Here is a 16,116-nt window from a genome sequence, read left to right as displayed (position 1 = left end):
CAAGCTGGTTTCTGCTGTTGATTTATGTTGTTTAGGACATGATTTTGCACAATATATGTCAACTTCAGTGTAATCCCATCACAGGTTCAAAAGATATAGCCATTCGTGAAAAAATGCTTATCTCACCGAGTTGAGACGTTTCCGATTAGGAGTGGAAAAAACTAATGAATTTCATCAAGCTGGTTTCTGCTGTTAAAATATGTTGTTTAGGACATGATTCTGCACAATATATGTCAAATTCAATGAAAACCCCTCCAAAGTCCAAAAGACATAGCCATTCGTTCAAAAAGTTCTTATCTCACGGAGTTGAAGCGTTTTTGATTCGGAGTGGAAATAACTAATGAATTTCATCAAGCTGGTTTCTGCTGTTGAAATATATTTTTAGGACATGATTCTGCACAATATATATCAAATTCAGTGTAATTCAGCCACAAGTTCAAAAGATATAGCCATTCGTTCAAAAAGTGCTTATCTCACCGAGTTGAAGCGTATTTGATTCGGAGTGTAAATAACCGATGAATTTCATCAAGCTGGTATCTGCTGTTTATATATGTTGTTTAGGACATGATTTTGCACAATATATGTCAACTGCAGTGTAATCCCATCACAGGTTTAAAAGATATAGCCATTTGTTAAAAAGTGATTATCTCACCGAGTTGAGACGTTTCTGATTAGGAGTGGAAATAACGAATGAATTTCATCAAGCTGGTTTCTGCTGTTGAAATATGTTGTTTAGGACATGATTCTGCACAATATATGTCAAATTCAGTGTAATCCAACCACAAGTTCAAAAGATATAGCCATTTGTTCAAAATCAGCATAACTCACTGAGTTGAATCGTTTTTGAGTTGGAGCGAAAATAACTAATGAATTTCAATATGCTGGTTTTGGTGTTGATAAATTTTGTTTAGGACATGATTCTGCACTATATATGTCAAATTCAGTGTAATCTAGCCACAAGTTCAAAGGATATAGCCTTTCGTTCAAAAAGTGCTTATCTCAACGAGTTGAAGCGTAATTGATTCGGCGTGGAAATAACTAATGAATTTCATCAAGCTGGTTTCTGCGTTTCAAATATTTTGTTTTTAGCACATGATTCTGCACAATATATGTCAACTTCAGTGTAATCCAATCACAGGTTCAAAAGATATAGCCATTCGTTCAAAAAGTGTTTTTCTTATCGGGTTGAAGCGTTTTTGATTAGGAATTGAAATAATTAATGAATTTCATCAAGCTGGTTTCTGCCGTTGAAATCTGTTCTTAAGTGTATGATTCTGCACAATATATGTCAAATTCAGTGTAATCCAGCCGTAAGTTCAAAAGATATAGCCATTTGTTCTAAAACTGCATAACTCACTGAGTTGAAGCGTTTTTGAGATGGAGCGGAAATAGTTAATGAATTTCAATATGCTGGTTTTTGCTGTTGATATATGTCGTTTCGGACATGATTCTACACAATATATGTCATATTCAGTGTAATCCAGCTACAAGTTCAAAAGATATAGTCATAAGGTCAAATACTGCTTATCTTATCGAATTTAATCGTGTTTGAGTTGGATTGGAAATAACTAAAGAATTTCACCAATTTTTTTTTTTTTTCTGTTGAAATATGTTGTTTAGGACATGATTCTGCACAATATATGTCAAATTCAGTGTAATCCCATTACAGGTTAAAAAGATATAGCCAATCGTTCAAAAAGTCTTTATCTCACCGAGTTGAAGCGTTTTTGATTAGGAGTGGAAATAACTAATGAATTTCATCAAGCTGGCTTCTGCTGTTGAGATATGTTGTTTAGGACATGATTTTGCACAATATATGTCAAATTCAGTGTAATCCAGCCACAAGTTCAAAAGATATAGCCTTAAGGTCAAAAAGTGCTATATCTTACCGAGTTAAATCGTTTTTGAGTTGGAGTGGAAATAACTAATGAATTTCATCAAGTTGGTTTCTGCTGTTTAAATATGTTGTATAGGACATGATTCTGCAAAAAAAAATGTAAAATTCAGTTTAATCCAGCAACAAGATCAAAAGATATAGCCATTCGTGCAAAAAGTGCTTATCTCACCGAGTTGAAGCGTTTTTGATTAGGATTGGAAATAACTAATGAATTTCATCAAGCTGATTTCTGCTGTTGAAATATGTTGTTTAGGACATGATTTTGCACAATATATGTCAAATTCAGCGTAATCCCATCACATGTTCAAAAGATATAACCATTAGTTCAAAAAGTTTTTATCTTATAGGGTTGAAGCGTTTTTGATTTTGAGTGGAAATGACTAATGAATTTCATCAAGCTGGTTTCTGCTGTTGAAATATGTTGTATAGGACATGATTCAGCACAAATTATGTCAAATTCAGTGTAATCCAGCGAGAAGATCAAAAGATATAGCCATTTGTTCAAAAACTGCTTATCTCACCGAGTTGAAGCGTTTTTGAGTTGGAGTGGAAATACTAATGAATTTCAATTTGCTATTTTTTGCTGTTGATATATGTTGTTTAGGACATGATTCTGCTCAATATTTGTCAAATTCAGTGTAATCCAGCTATAAATTTAAAAGATATAGCCATACGTGCAAAAAGTGCTTATCTCACTGAGTTGAATCGTTTTTGATTTTGATTGGAAATGAGTAATGAATTTCATCAAGCTGGTTTCTGCTGTTTAAATATGTTGTTTAGGACATGATTCTGCACAATATATGTCAAATTAAGTGTAATCCAGCCACAAGTTCAAAAGATATAGCCTTAAGGTCAAAAAGTGCTATATCTTACCGAGTTAAATCGTTTTTGAGTTGGAGTGGAAATAACTAATGAATTTCATCAAGCTGGTTTCTGCTGTTGAAATATGTTGTATAGGACATGATTCTGCAAAAAAAAAAATGTAAAATTCAGTGTAATCCAGCAACAAGATCAAAAGATATAGCCATTCGTGCAAAAAGTGCTTATCTCAACGAGTTGAAGCGTTTTTGATTAGGAGTGGAAATAACTAATGAATTTCATCAAATTGGTTTGTACTGTTTAAATAAGTTGTTTAGGACATGATTCTGCACAATATATGTCAAATTCAGTGTCATCCAATCACATGTTCAAAAGATATAGCCATTACTTCAAAAAGTGTTTATCTTATCGGGTTGAAGCGTTTTTGATTAGGAATGTAAATAACTAATGAATTTCATGAAGCTGTTTTCTGCTGTTGAAATATGTTGTTTAGGACATGATTCTACACAAAATATGTCAAATTCAGTGTAATCCAGTGACAAGATCAAAAGATATAGCCATTCGTGCAAAAAGTGCTTATCTCACCGAGTTGAAGCGTTTTCGATTCGGAGTGGAAAAAACTAATGAATTTCATCAAGCTGTTTTCTGCTGTTGAAATATGTTGTTTAGGACATGATTCTGCACAATATATGTCCTATTCATTGCAATCCCATCAAAATTTCAAAAGATATAGCCATTCGTTCAAAAAGTGCTTATCTCACCGAGTTGAGACGTTTTTGATTAGGAGTTGAAATAACTAATGAATTTCATCAAGCTGGTTTCTGGTGTTGAAATATGTTGTTTAGGACATAATTCTACACAATATATGTCAACTTCAGTGTAATCCCATCACAGGTTCAAAAGATAAAGCCATTCGTTCAAAAAGGGCTTATCTCACCGAGTTGAGACGTTTTTGATTAGGAGTTGAAATAACTAATGAATTTCATCAAGCTGGTTTCTGGTGTTGAAATATGTTGTTTAGGACATGATTCTACACAATATATGTCAAATTCAGTATGAGCCCATCACAGGTTCAAAGGATAAAGCAATTCGTTCAAAACGGTCTTATGAGACCGAGTTGAAGCGTTTTTGATTGGGAGTGGAAATAACTAATGGATTTCATCAAGCTGGTTTTTGCCGTTTGAAATATGTTGTTTAGGACATGATTCTAAACAAAATATGTCAAATTCAGTGTAATCCATTGTCAAGATCAAAAGATATATCCTTTCGTTCAAAAAGTGCTTATCTCACGGAGTTGAAGCGTTATTGATTAGGAGTGGAAATAACTAAAGAATTTCATCAAGCTGGTTTCTGCTGTTGAAATATGTTGTTTAGCACATAATTCAGCACAAAATATGTCAAATTCAGTGTAATCCCATCACAGGTTCAAAAGATATAGCCATTAGTTCAAAAAGTGTTTATCTCACCGAGTTGAAGTGTTTTTGATGAAGAGAGGAAATAACTAATTAATTTCACCAAACCTGTTTCTGCTGTTGATAGATGTTGTATTGGACATGATTCTGTACAATATATGTCAAATTCAGTGTAATCCAGCAACAAGTTCAAAAGATATAACCATTAATTCAAAAAGTGCTTATCTCACCGAGTTGAAGCGTTTTTCAGTAGGAGTGGAAGTAACTAATAAATTTCATCAAGCTGGTTTCTGCTATTGAAATACGTTGTGTAGGACATGATTCTGCACAATATATGTCAAAATCAGTGTGAGCCCATCACAGGTTCAAAGGATATAGCAATTTGTTCAAAACGTGCTTATCCCTACGGGTTGAAGCGTTTTTGATTCGGAGTGGAAATAACTAATGAATTTCATCAAGCTGGTTTCTGCTGTTGAAATATGTTGTTTAGGACATAATTCAGCACAAAATATGTCAAATTCAGTGTAATCCAGCGACAATATAAAAAAAAAATAGCCAGTCGTGCAAAAACTTATTTCACTGAGTTGAAGCGTTTTTGATTCGGAGTGGAAATAACTCATGAATTTCATCAAGCTGGTTTCTGCTGTTGAAATATGTTCTATAGGACATGATTCAGCACAAAATATGTCAAATTCAGTGTAACAAAGTTACAAGTTCAAAAGATATAGCCATTCGATCAAAAACTGCTTATCTCACCGAGTGAAGCATGTTTGATTCGGAGTGGAAATAACTAATGAATTTCATCAAGCTGGTTTCTGCTGTTGAAATATGTGGTTTAGGACATGATTCTTCACAAAAAAAAATGTCAAATTCATTGTAATCCTGCGACAATATCAAAAGATACGGCCATTCGTGCAAAAACTGCTTATCTTACCGAGTTGAAGCGTTTTTGATGAAGAGAGGAAATAACTGATTAATTTCACCAAGCCTGTTTCTGCTGTTGATAGTCGTGTATTGGACATGATTTTGTACAATAAATTTCAAATTCAGTGTAATCCAGCGGAATTTAATCCCATCACAGGTTCAAAATATATAGTCATTCGTTCAAAAAGTACTTATTTTACCAAGTTGAAGCGTTTTTGATGAAGAAAGGAAATAACTATTGAATTTCAACAAGCCTGCTGTTGATAGGTGTTTTAAAGGACATGATACTGTACAATATATGTCAAATTCAGTGTAATCCAGCGACAAGAACAAAAGACATAGCCATTCGTTCTAAAACTAATATCTCACCGAGTTGAAGCGTTTTTGAGATGGAGTGCAAATAACTAATGAATTTCAATATGCTGGTTTTTGTTGTTGATATATGTTGTTTAGGACATGATTCTGCACAATATATGTCAAATTCATTGTAATCCAGCGACAAGATCAAAAGATATAGCCATTCGTGCAAAAAGTGCTTATCTCACCGAGTTGAAGCAATTTTGATTAGGTGTGGAAATAACTAATGAATTTCATCAAGCCGGTTTCTGCTGTTGAAATATGTTTTTCAGGATATGATTCTGCACGATATATGACGTATTCAGAAAAATCCCATCAAAAGACCAAAAGATATAGCCATTCGTTCAAAAAGTGCTTATCTGACCATGTTGAAGCGTTTCTGATTGGGAGTGTATATAACTAATGAATTCCATCATGCTGGTTTATGTTGTTGATATATGTTGTTTAGGACATGATTTTGCACAATATATGTCAAATTTAGTGTAATCACATCACAGGTTCAAAAGATATAGCCATTCGTTCAAAAAGTTATTATATCACCGAATTGAAGCGTTTTTGATTAGGAGTGGAAATAATTAATGAATTTCACCACGTTGGTTTTTGCTGTTGATACATGTTGTTTAGGACATGATTCTGCACAATATATGTCAAATTCAGTGTAATCCAGACACAAGTTCAAAAGATATAGCCATATGGTGAAAAACTGCTTATCTTATCGAGTTAAATCGTTTTTGAGTTGGAGTGTATATAACTAATAAATTTCATCATTCTGGTTTCTGCTGTTAATATATGTTGTCTAGGACATTATTTTGCACAATATATGTCAATATCAGTGTAATCCCATCACAGGTTAAGAAGATATAGCCATTCGTTAAAAAAAGTCTTTATCTCACCGAATTGAAGCGCTTTTGATTAGGAGTGGAAATAACTAATGAATTTCATCAAGATGGTTTCTACTGTTGAAATATGTTGTTTAGGACATGATTCTGCAATATATGTATCATATTCAATGTAACCCAGCTACAGGATCAAAATATATAGCCATTCGTTCAAAAAGTGCTTTTCTCACCGAGTTGAAACATTTTTGATTGGGAGTGGAAATAACTCATGAATTTCATCAAGTTGGTTTCTACTGTTGAAATATGTTGTTTAGGACATGATTCTGCAAAATATATGTCAAATTCATTGTAATCCCATCACAGGTTCAAAATATATAGTCATTCGTTCAAAAAGTACTTATTTTACCAAGTTGAAGCGTTTTTGATGAAGAAAGGAAATAACTATTGAATTTCAACAAGCCTGCTGTTGATAGGTGTTTTAAAGGACATGATACTGTACAATATATGTCAAATTCAGTGTAATCCAGCGACAAGAACAAAAGACATAGCCATTCGTTCTAAAACTAATATCTCACCGAGTTGAAGCGTTTTTGAGATGGAGTGCAAATAACTAATGAATTTCAATATGCTGGTTTTTGTTGTTGATATATGTTGTTTAGGACATGATTCTGCACAATATATGTCAAATTCATTGTAATCCAGCGACAAGATCAAAAGATATAGCCATTCGTGCAAAAAGTGCTTATCTCACCGAGTTGAAGCAATTTTGATTAGGTGTGGAAATAACTAATGAATTTCATCAAGCCGGTTTCTGCTGTTGAAATATGTTTTTCAGGATATGATTCTGCACGATATATGACGTATTCAGAAAAAATCCCATCAAAAGACCAAAAGATATAGCCATTCGTTCAAAAAGTGCTTATCTGACCATGTTGAAGCGTTTCTGATTGGGAGTGGAAATAACTAATGAATTTCATCAAGCTGGTTTCTGCTGTTGAAATATATTGTTTAGGACATGATTCTGTACAATATATGTCAAATTCAGCGAATCCAGCTACAAGTTCAAAAGATATAGCCATTTGTTCAAAAACTGCATAAATCACCGAATTGAAGCGTTTTTGAGTTGGAGCGGAAATAACTAATTAATATCAATATGCTGGTTGTTGCTGTTGATATATGTTGTTTAAGACATGATTCTGCAAAATATATTTCAAATTCAGTGTAATCTAGCCCAAGTTCAAAAGATATAGCCTTTCGTTCAAAAAGGGCTTATATCACTGAGTTGAAACGTTTTCTATTAGGAGTGGAAAACTAATGAATTTTATCATGGTGGTTTCTGCTGTTGAAATATATTTTTAGGACATGATTTTGCACAATATATGTCAAATTCAGTTTAATCCAGCCACAAGTTCAAAAGATATAGCCATTCGTGCAAAAAGTGCTATCTCACCAAGTTGAAGCGTAATTGATTCGGAGTGGAAATAACTAATGAATTTCATCAAGCTGGTTTCTGCTGCTAAAATATGATGTTTAGGACAATAATCTGCACAAAATATGTCAAATTCAGTATAATCCAGCGACAAGATCAAAAGATATAGCCATTCGTGCAAAAAGTGCTTATCTCACCGAGTTGAAGCATTTCTGATTCGGAGAGGAAATAACTAATGAATTCCATCAAGCTGGTTTCTGCTGTTGAAATATGTTGTTTAGGACATGATTCTGCACAATATATGTCAAATTCAGTGTAATCCCTTCACAAGTCCAAAAGATATAGCCATTCGTTCAAAAAGTACTTATCTCACCGAGTTTAAGCGTTTTTGATTAGTAGTGGAAATAACATTTTAATTTCATCAAGCTGGTTTCTGCTGTTGAAATATGTTGTTTAGGACATGATTCTGCACAATATTTGTCAAACTCCGTGTAATCCCTTCATAGGTTCAAAAGATATAATCATTCGTTCAAAAAGTTATTATCTCACAGAGTTGAAGCATTTTTGATTCAGAGTGGAAATAACTAATGGAATTCATCAAGCTGGTTTCTGCTGTTGATTTATGTTGTTTAAGACATGATTTTGCAAAATATATGTCAACTTAAGTGTAATCCCATCACAGGTTCAAAAGATATAGCCTTTCGTTAAAAAGTGCTTATCTCACCGAGTTGAACCTTTTTTTATTAGGAGTGGAAATAACTAATGAATTTCATCAAGCTGGTTTCTGCTGTTGAAATATATTGTTCAGGACTTGATTCTACACAAAATAGGTCAAATTCAGTGTAATCCAGCGTCAAGATCAAAAGATAAAGCCATTCGTGCAAAAAGTGCTTATCTCACCGAGTTGAAGCATTTCTGATTCGGAGAGGAAATAACTAATGAATTCCATCAAGCTGGTTTCTGCTGTTGAAATATGTTGTTTAGGACATGATTCTGCACAATATATGTCAAATTCAGTGTAATCCCTTCACAAGTTCAAAAGATATAGCCATTCGTTCAAAAAGTACTTATCTCACCGAGTTTAAGCGTTTTTGATTAGTAGTGGAAATAACATTTTAATTTCATCAAGCTGGTTTCTGCTGTTGAAATATGTTGTTTAGGACATGATTCTGCACAATATTTGTCAAACTCCGTGTAATCCCTTCATAGGTTCAAAAGATATAATCATTCGTTCAAAAAGTTATTATCTCACAGAGTTGAAGCATTTTTGATTCAGAGTGGAAATAACTAATGGAATTCATCAAGCTGGTTTCTGCTGTTGATTTATGTTGTTTAAGACATGATTTTGCAAAATATATGTCAACTTAAGTGTAATCCCATCACAGGTTCAAAAGATATAGCCTTTCGTTAAAAAGTGCTTATCTCACCGAGTTGAACCTTTTTTTATTAGGAGTGGAAATAACTAATGAATTTCATCAAGCTGGTTTCTGCTGTTGAAATATATTGTTCAGGACTTGATTCTACACAAAATAGGTCAAATTCAGTGTAATCCAGCGTCAAGATCAAAAGATATAGCCTTTCGTTCAAAAAGTGCTTATCTCACGGAGTTGAAGCGTTTATGATTAGGAGTGGAAATAACTTTTGAATTTCATCAAGCTGGTTTCTGCTGTTGAAATATGTTGTTTAGGATATGATTCTGCACATATATGTCATATTCAGTGTGATCCCATAACATGTTCAAAAGATATAGCCATTCGTTCAAAAAGGACTTATCTAACCGAGTTGAAGCGTTTTTAATTAGGAGTGGAAATAACTAATGGATTTCATCAAGCTGGTTTCTGCTGTTGATTTATGTTGTTTAGGACATGATTTTGCACAATATATGTCAACTTAAGTGTAATCCCATCACAGGTTCCAAAGATATAGCCTTTCGTTAAAAAGTGCTTATCTCACCGAGTTGAAACGTTTCTGATTAGGAGTGGAAATAACTAATGAATTTCATCAAGCTGGTTTCTGCTGTTGAAATATGTTGTTTAGAACTTGATTCTGCACAATATATGTCAAATTCAGTGCAATCCAGTCACAAGTTCAAAAGATATAGCCATTTGTTCAAAAACTGCATAACTCACCGAGTTGAAGCGTTTTTGAGTTGGAGCGGAAATAACTAATGAATATCAATATGCTGGTTGTTGCTGTTGATATATGTTGTGTAGGACATGATTCTGCACAATATATTTCAAATTCTGTGTAATCTAGCCCAAGTTTAAAAGATATAGCCTTTCGTTCAAAAAGGGCTTATATCACTTAGTTGAAGCGTTTTTGATTAGGAGTGGAAAACTAATGAATTTTATCATGCTGGTTTCTGCTTTTGAAATATTTTTTTAGGAAATGATTCTGCACAATATATGTCAAATTCAGTGTAATCCAGCTACAAGTTCAAAAGATATAGCCATTCGTTCAAAAAGTGCTTATCTCACCGAGTTGAAGCATTTCTGATTAGGAGTGGAAATAACTGATGAATTCAATCAATCTGGTTTCTGCTGTTGAAATATGTTGTTTAGAACATGATTCTGCACAATATATGTCAGATTCAGTGAAAACACCTCCAAAGTCCAAAAGATATAGCCATTCGTGCAAAAAGTTCTTATCTCACGGAGTTGAAGCGTATTTGATTCGGAGTGGAAATAACTAATGAATTTCATCAAGCTTGTTTCTACTGTTGAAATATGTTCTTTAGCACATGATTCTGCAATATATATGTAAAATTCAGTGTAACCCATTTACAGGATCAAAATATATAGCCATTCATTCAAAAAGTGCTTTTCTCACCGAGTTGAAGCGTTTTAGATTAGGAGTGGAAATAACTCATGGATTTCATCAAGTTGGTTTCTACTGTTGAGATTTGTTGTTTAGGACATGATTCTGCACAATATATGTCAAATTATGTGTAATCCCTTCACAAGTTCAAAAGATATAGCCATTCGTTCAAAAGGACTTATCTCACCGAGTTGAAGAGTTTTTGATTAGGAGTGGAAATAACATTTGAATTTTATCAAGCTGGTTGTTGCTGTTGAAATATGTTGGTTAGGACGTTATTCTGCACAATATATGTCAAATTCAGTGTAATCCCTTCATAGGTTCAAAAGATATAACCATTCGTTCAAAAAGTACTTATCTCACCGAGTTGAAGCGTTTTTGATTCGGAGTGGAAAAAACTAATGAATTTCATCAAGCTGGTTTCTGCTGTTGAAATATTTTGTTCAGGACATGATTCTGCAAAAAATATGTCAAATTCAGTGCAATCCAGCTACAAGTACAAAAGATATAGCCATTCGTTCATAAAGTGATTATCTCACAGAGTTGAAGCGTTTTTGATTCGGAATGGAAATAACTAATGAATTTCATCAAGCTGGTTTCTGCTGTTGAAATATGTTGTTTAGGATATGATTCTGCACAATATGTGTCATATTCAGTGTTATCCCATTACATGTTCAAAAGATATAGCCATTCGTTCAAAAAGGACTTATCTCACCGAGTTGAAGCGTCTTTGATTAGGAGTGGAAATAACTAATGGATTTCATCAAGCTGGTTTCTGCTGTTGATTTATGTTGTTTAGGACATGATTTTGCACAATATATGTCAACTTCAGTGTAATCCCATCACAGGTTCAAAAGATATAGCCATTCGTGAAAAAATGTTTTTCTCACCGAGTTGAGACGTTTCTGATTGGGAGTGGAAAAAACTAATGAATTTCATCAAGCTGGTTTTTGCTGTTGAAATATGTTGTTTAGGACATGATTCTGCACAATATATGTCAAATTCAATGAAAACCCCTCCAAAGTCCAAAAGACATAGCCACTCGTTCAAAATGTTCTTATCTCACGGAGTTGAAGCGTTTTTGATTCAGAGTGGAAATAACTAATGGATTTCATCAAGCTGGTTTCTGCTGTTGAAATATATTTTTAGGACATGATTCTGCACAATATATATCAAATTCAGTGTAATCCAGCAACAAGTTCAAAAGATATAGCCATTCGTTCAAAAAGTGCTTATCTCACCGAGTTGAAGCGTATTTGATTCGGAGTGTAAATAACCGATGAATTTCTTCAAGCTGGTATCTGCTGTTGATATATGTTGTTTAGGACATGATTTTGCACAATATATGTCAACTTCAGTGTAATCCCATCACAGGTTTAGAAGATATAGCCATTCATTAAAAAGTGCTTATCTCACCGAGTTGAGACGTTTCTGATTAGGAGTGGAAATAACGAATGAATTTCATCAAGCTGGTTTCTGCTGTTGAAATATGTTGTTTAGGACATGATTCTGCACAATATATGTCAAATTCAGTGTAATCCAGCCACAAGTTCAAAATATATAGCCATTTGTTCAAAATCAGCATAACTCACTGAGTTGAATCGTTTTTGAGTTGGAGCGAAAATAACTAATGAATTTCAATATGCTGGTTTTTGCTGTTGATATATTTTGTTTAGGACATGATTCTGCACTATATATGTCAAATTCAGTGTAATTTAGCCACAAGTTCAAAGGATATAGCCTTTCGTTCAAAAAGTGCTTATCTCAACGAGTTGAAGCGTAATTGATTCGGCGTGGAAATAACTAATGAATTTCATCAAGCTGGTTTCTGCGTTTGAAATATTTTGTTTTTAGCACATGATTCTGCACAATATATGTCAACTTCAGTGTAATCCAATCACAGATTCAAAAGATATAGCCATTCGTTCAAAAAGTGTTTTTCTTATCGGGTTGAAGCGTTTTTGATTAGGAATGGAAATAATTAATTGATTTCATCAAGCTGGTTTCTGCTGTTGAAATATGTTGTTTATGACATGATTCTGTACAATATTTGTCAAATTCCGTGTAATCCCTTCATAGGTTCAAAAGATATAATCATTCGTTCAAAAAGTTCTTATCTCACAGACTTGAAGCATTTTTGATTCGGAGTGGAAATAACTAATGGAATTCATCAAGCTGGTTTCTGCTGTTGATTTATGTTGTTTAGGACATGATTTTGCAAAATATATGTCAACTTAAGTGTAATCCCATCACAGGTTCAAAAGATATAGCCTTTCGTTAAAAAGTGCTTATCTCACCGAGTTGAACCTTTTTTTATTAGGAGTGGAAATAACTAATGAATTTCATCAAGCTGGTTTCTGCTGTTGAAATATATTGTTCAGGACTTGATTCTACACAAAATAGGTCAAATTCAGTGTAATCCAGCGTCAAGATCAAAAGATATAGCCTTTCGTTCAAAAAGTGCTTATCTCACGGAGTTGAAGCGTTTTTGATTAGGAGTGGAAATAACTTTTGAATTTCATCAAGCTGGTTTCTGCTGTTGAAATATGTTGTTTAGGATATGAATCTCACATATATGTCATATTCAGTGTGATCCCATAACATGTTCAAAAGATATAGCCATTCGTTCAAAAAGGACTTATCTAACCGAGTTGAAGCGTTTTTAATTAGGAGTGGAAATAACTAATGGATTTCATCAAGCTGGTTTCTGCTGTTGATTTATGTTGTTTAGGACATGATTTTGCACAATATATGTCAACTTAAGTGTAATCCCATCACATGTTCCAAAGATATAGCCTTTCGTTAAAAAGTGCTTATCTCACCGAGTTGAAACGTTTCTGAGTAGGAGTGGAAATAACTAATGAATTTCATCAAGCTGGTTTCTGCTGTTGAAATATGTTGTTTAGAACTTGATTCTGCACAATATATGTCAAATTCAGTGCAATCCAGTCACAAGTTCAAAAGATATAGCCATTTGTTCAAAAACTGCATAACTCACCGAGTTGAAGCGTTTTTGAGTTGGAGCGGAAATAACTGATGAATATCAATATGCTGGTTGTTGCTGTTGATATATGTTGTGTAGGACATGATTCTGCACAATATATTTCAAATTCAGTGTAATCTAGCCCAAGTTTAAAAGATATAGCCTTTCGTTCAAAAAGGGCTTATATCACTTAGTTGAAGCATTTTTGATTAGGAATGGAAAACTAATGAATTTTATCATGCTGGTTTCTGCTTTTGAAATATTTTTTTAGGAAATGATTCTGCACAATATATGTCAAATTCAGTGTAATCCAGCTACAAGTTCAAAAGATATAGCCATTCGTTCAAAAAGTGCTTATCTCACCGAGTTGAAGCATTTCTGATTAGGAGTGGAAATAACTGATGAATTCAATCAATCTGGTTTCTGCTGTTGAAATATGTTGTTTAGAACATGATTCTGCACAATATATGTCAGATTCAGTGAAAACCCCTCCAAAGTCCAAAAGATATAGCCATTCGTGCAAAAAGTTCTTATCTCACGGAGTTGAAGCGTATTTGATTCGGAGTGGAAATAACTAATGAATTTCATCAAGCTTGTTTCTACTGTTGAAATATGTTCTTTAGCACATGATTCTGCAATATATATGTAAAATTCAGTGTAACCCATTTAAAGGATCAAAATATATAGCCATTCATTCAAAAAGTGCTTTTCTCACCGAGTTGAAGCGTTTTAGATTAGGAGTGGAAATAACTCATGGATTTCATCAAGTTGGTTTCTACTGTTGAGATTTGTTGTTTAGGACATGATTCTGCACAATATATGTCAAATTATGTGTAATCCCTTCACAAGTTCAAAAGATATAGCCATTCGTTCAAAAGGACTTATCTCACCGAGTTGAAGCGTTTTTGATTAGGAGTGGAAATAACATTTGAATTTTATCAAGCTGGTTGTTGCTGTTGAAATATGTTGGTTAGGACGTGATTCTGCACAATATATGTCAAATTCAGTGTAATCCCTTCATAGGTTCAAAAGATATAACCATTCGTTCAAAAAGTACTTATCTCACCGAGTTGAAGCGTTTTTGATTCGGAGTGGAAAAAACTAATGAATTTCATCAAGCTGGTTTCTGCTGTTGAAATATGTTGTTCAGGACATGATTCTGCAAAAAATATGTCAAATTCAGTGCAATCCAGCTACAAGTTCAAAAGATATAGCCATTCGTTCATAAAGTGATTATCTCACAGAGTTGAAGCGTTTTTGATTCGGAATGGAAATAACTAATGAATTTCATCAAGCTGGTTTCTGCTGTTGAAATATGTTGTTTAGGATATGATTCTGCACAATATATGTCATATTCAGTGTTATCCCATTACATGTTCAAAAGATATAGCCTTTCGTTCAAAAAGGACTTATCTCACCGAGTTGAAGCGTCTTTGATTAGGAGTGGAAATAACTAATGGATTTCATCAAGCTGGTTTCTGCTGTTGATTTATGTTGTTTAGGACATGATTTTGCACAATATATGTCAACTTCAGTGTAATCCCATCACAGGTTCAAAAGATATAGCCATTCGTGAAAAAATGCTTTTCTCACCGAGTTGAGACGTTTCTGATTGGGAGTGGAAAAAACTAATGAATTTCATCAAGCTGGTTTCTGCTGTTGAAATATGTTGTTTAGGACATGATTCTGCACAATATATGTCAAATTCAATGAAAACCCCTCCAAAGTCCAAAAGACATAGCCATTCGTTCAAAATGTTCTTATCTCACGGAGTTGAAGCGTTTTTGATTCGGAGTGGAAATAACTAATGGATTTCATCAAGCTGGTTTCTGCTGTTGAAATATATTTTTAGGACATGATTCTGCACAATATATATCAAATTCAGTGTAATCCAGCAACAAGTTCAAAAGATATAGCCATTCGTTCAAAAAGTGCTTATCTCACCGAGTTGAAGCGTATTTGATTAGGAGTGTAAATAACCGATGAATTTCATCAAGCTGGTATCTGCTGTTGATATATTTTGTTTAGGACATGATTTTGCACAATATATGTCAACTTCAGTGTAATCCCATCACAGGTTTAGAAGATATAGCCATTCATTAAAAAGTGCTTATCTCACCGAGTTGAGACGTTTCTGATTAGGAGTGGAAATAACGAATGAATTTCATCAAGCTGGTTTCTGCTGTTGAAATATGTTGTTTAGGACATGATTCTGCACAATATATGTTAAATTCAGTGTAATCCAGCCACAAGTTCAAAATATATAGCCATTTGTTCAAAATCAGCATAACTCACTGAGTTGAATCGTTTTTGAGTTGGAGCGAAAATAACTAATGAATTTCAATATGCTGGTTTTTGCTGTTGATATATTTTGTTTAGGACATGATTCTGCACTATATATGTCAAATTCAGTGTAATTTAGCCACAAGTTCAAAGGATATAGCCTTTCGTTCAAAAAGTGCTTATCTCAACGAGTTGAAGCGTAATTGATTCGGCGTGGAAATAACTAATGAATTTCATCAAGCTGGTTTCTGCGTTTGAAATATTTTGTTTTTAGCACATGATTCTGCACAATATATGTCAACTTCAGTGTAATCCAATCACAGATTCAAAAGATATAGCCATTCGTTCAAAAAGTG

This window comes from Fistularia commersonii, unplaced genomic scaffold (genome assembly GCF_037954325.1).
Source record: "Fistularia commersonii isolate RoL2024-O1a breed Wild unplaced genomic scaffold, RoL_Fcom_v1.0 HiC_scaffold_40, whole genome shotgun sequence".
NCBI lineage: Eukaryota > Metazoa > Chordata > Actinopteri > Syngnathiformes > Fistulariidae > Fistularia > Fistularia commersonii.
This window is presented reverse-complemented; position numbering follows the sequence as displayed.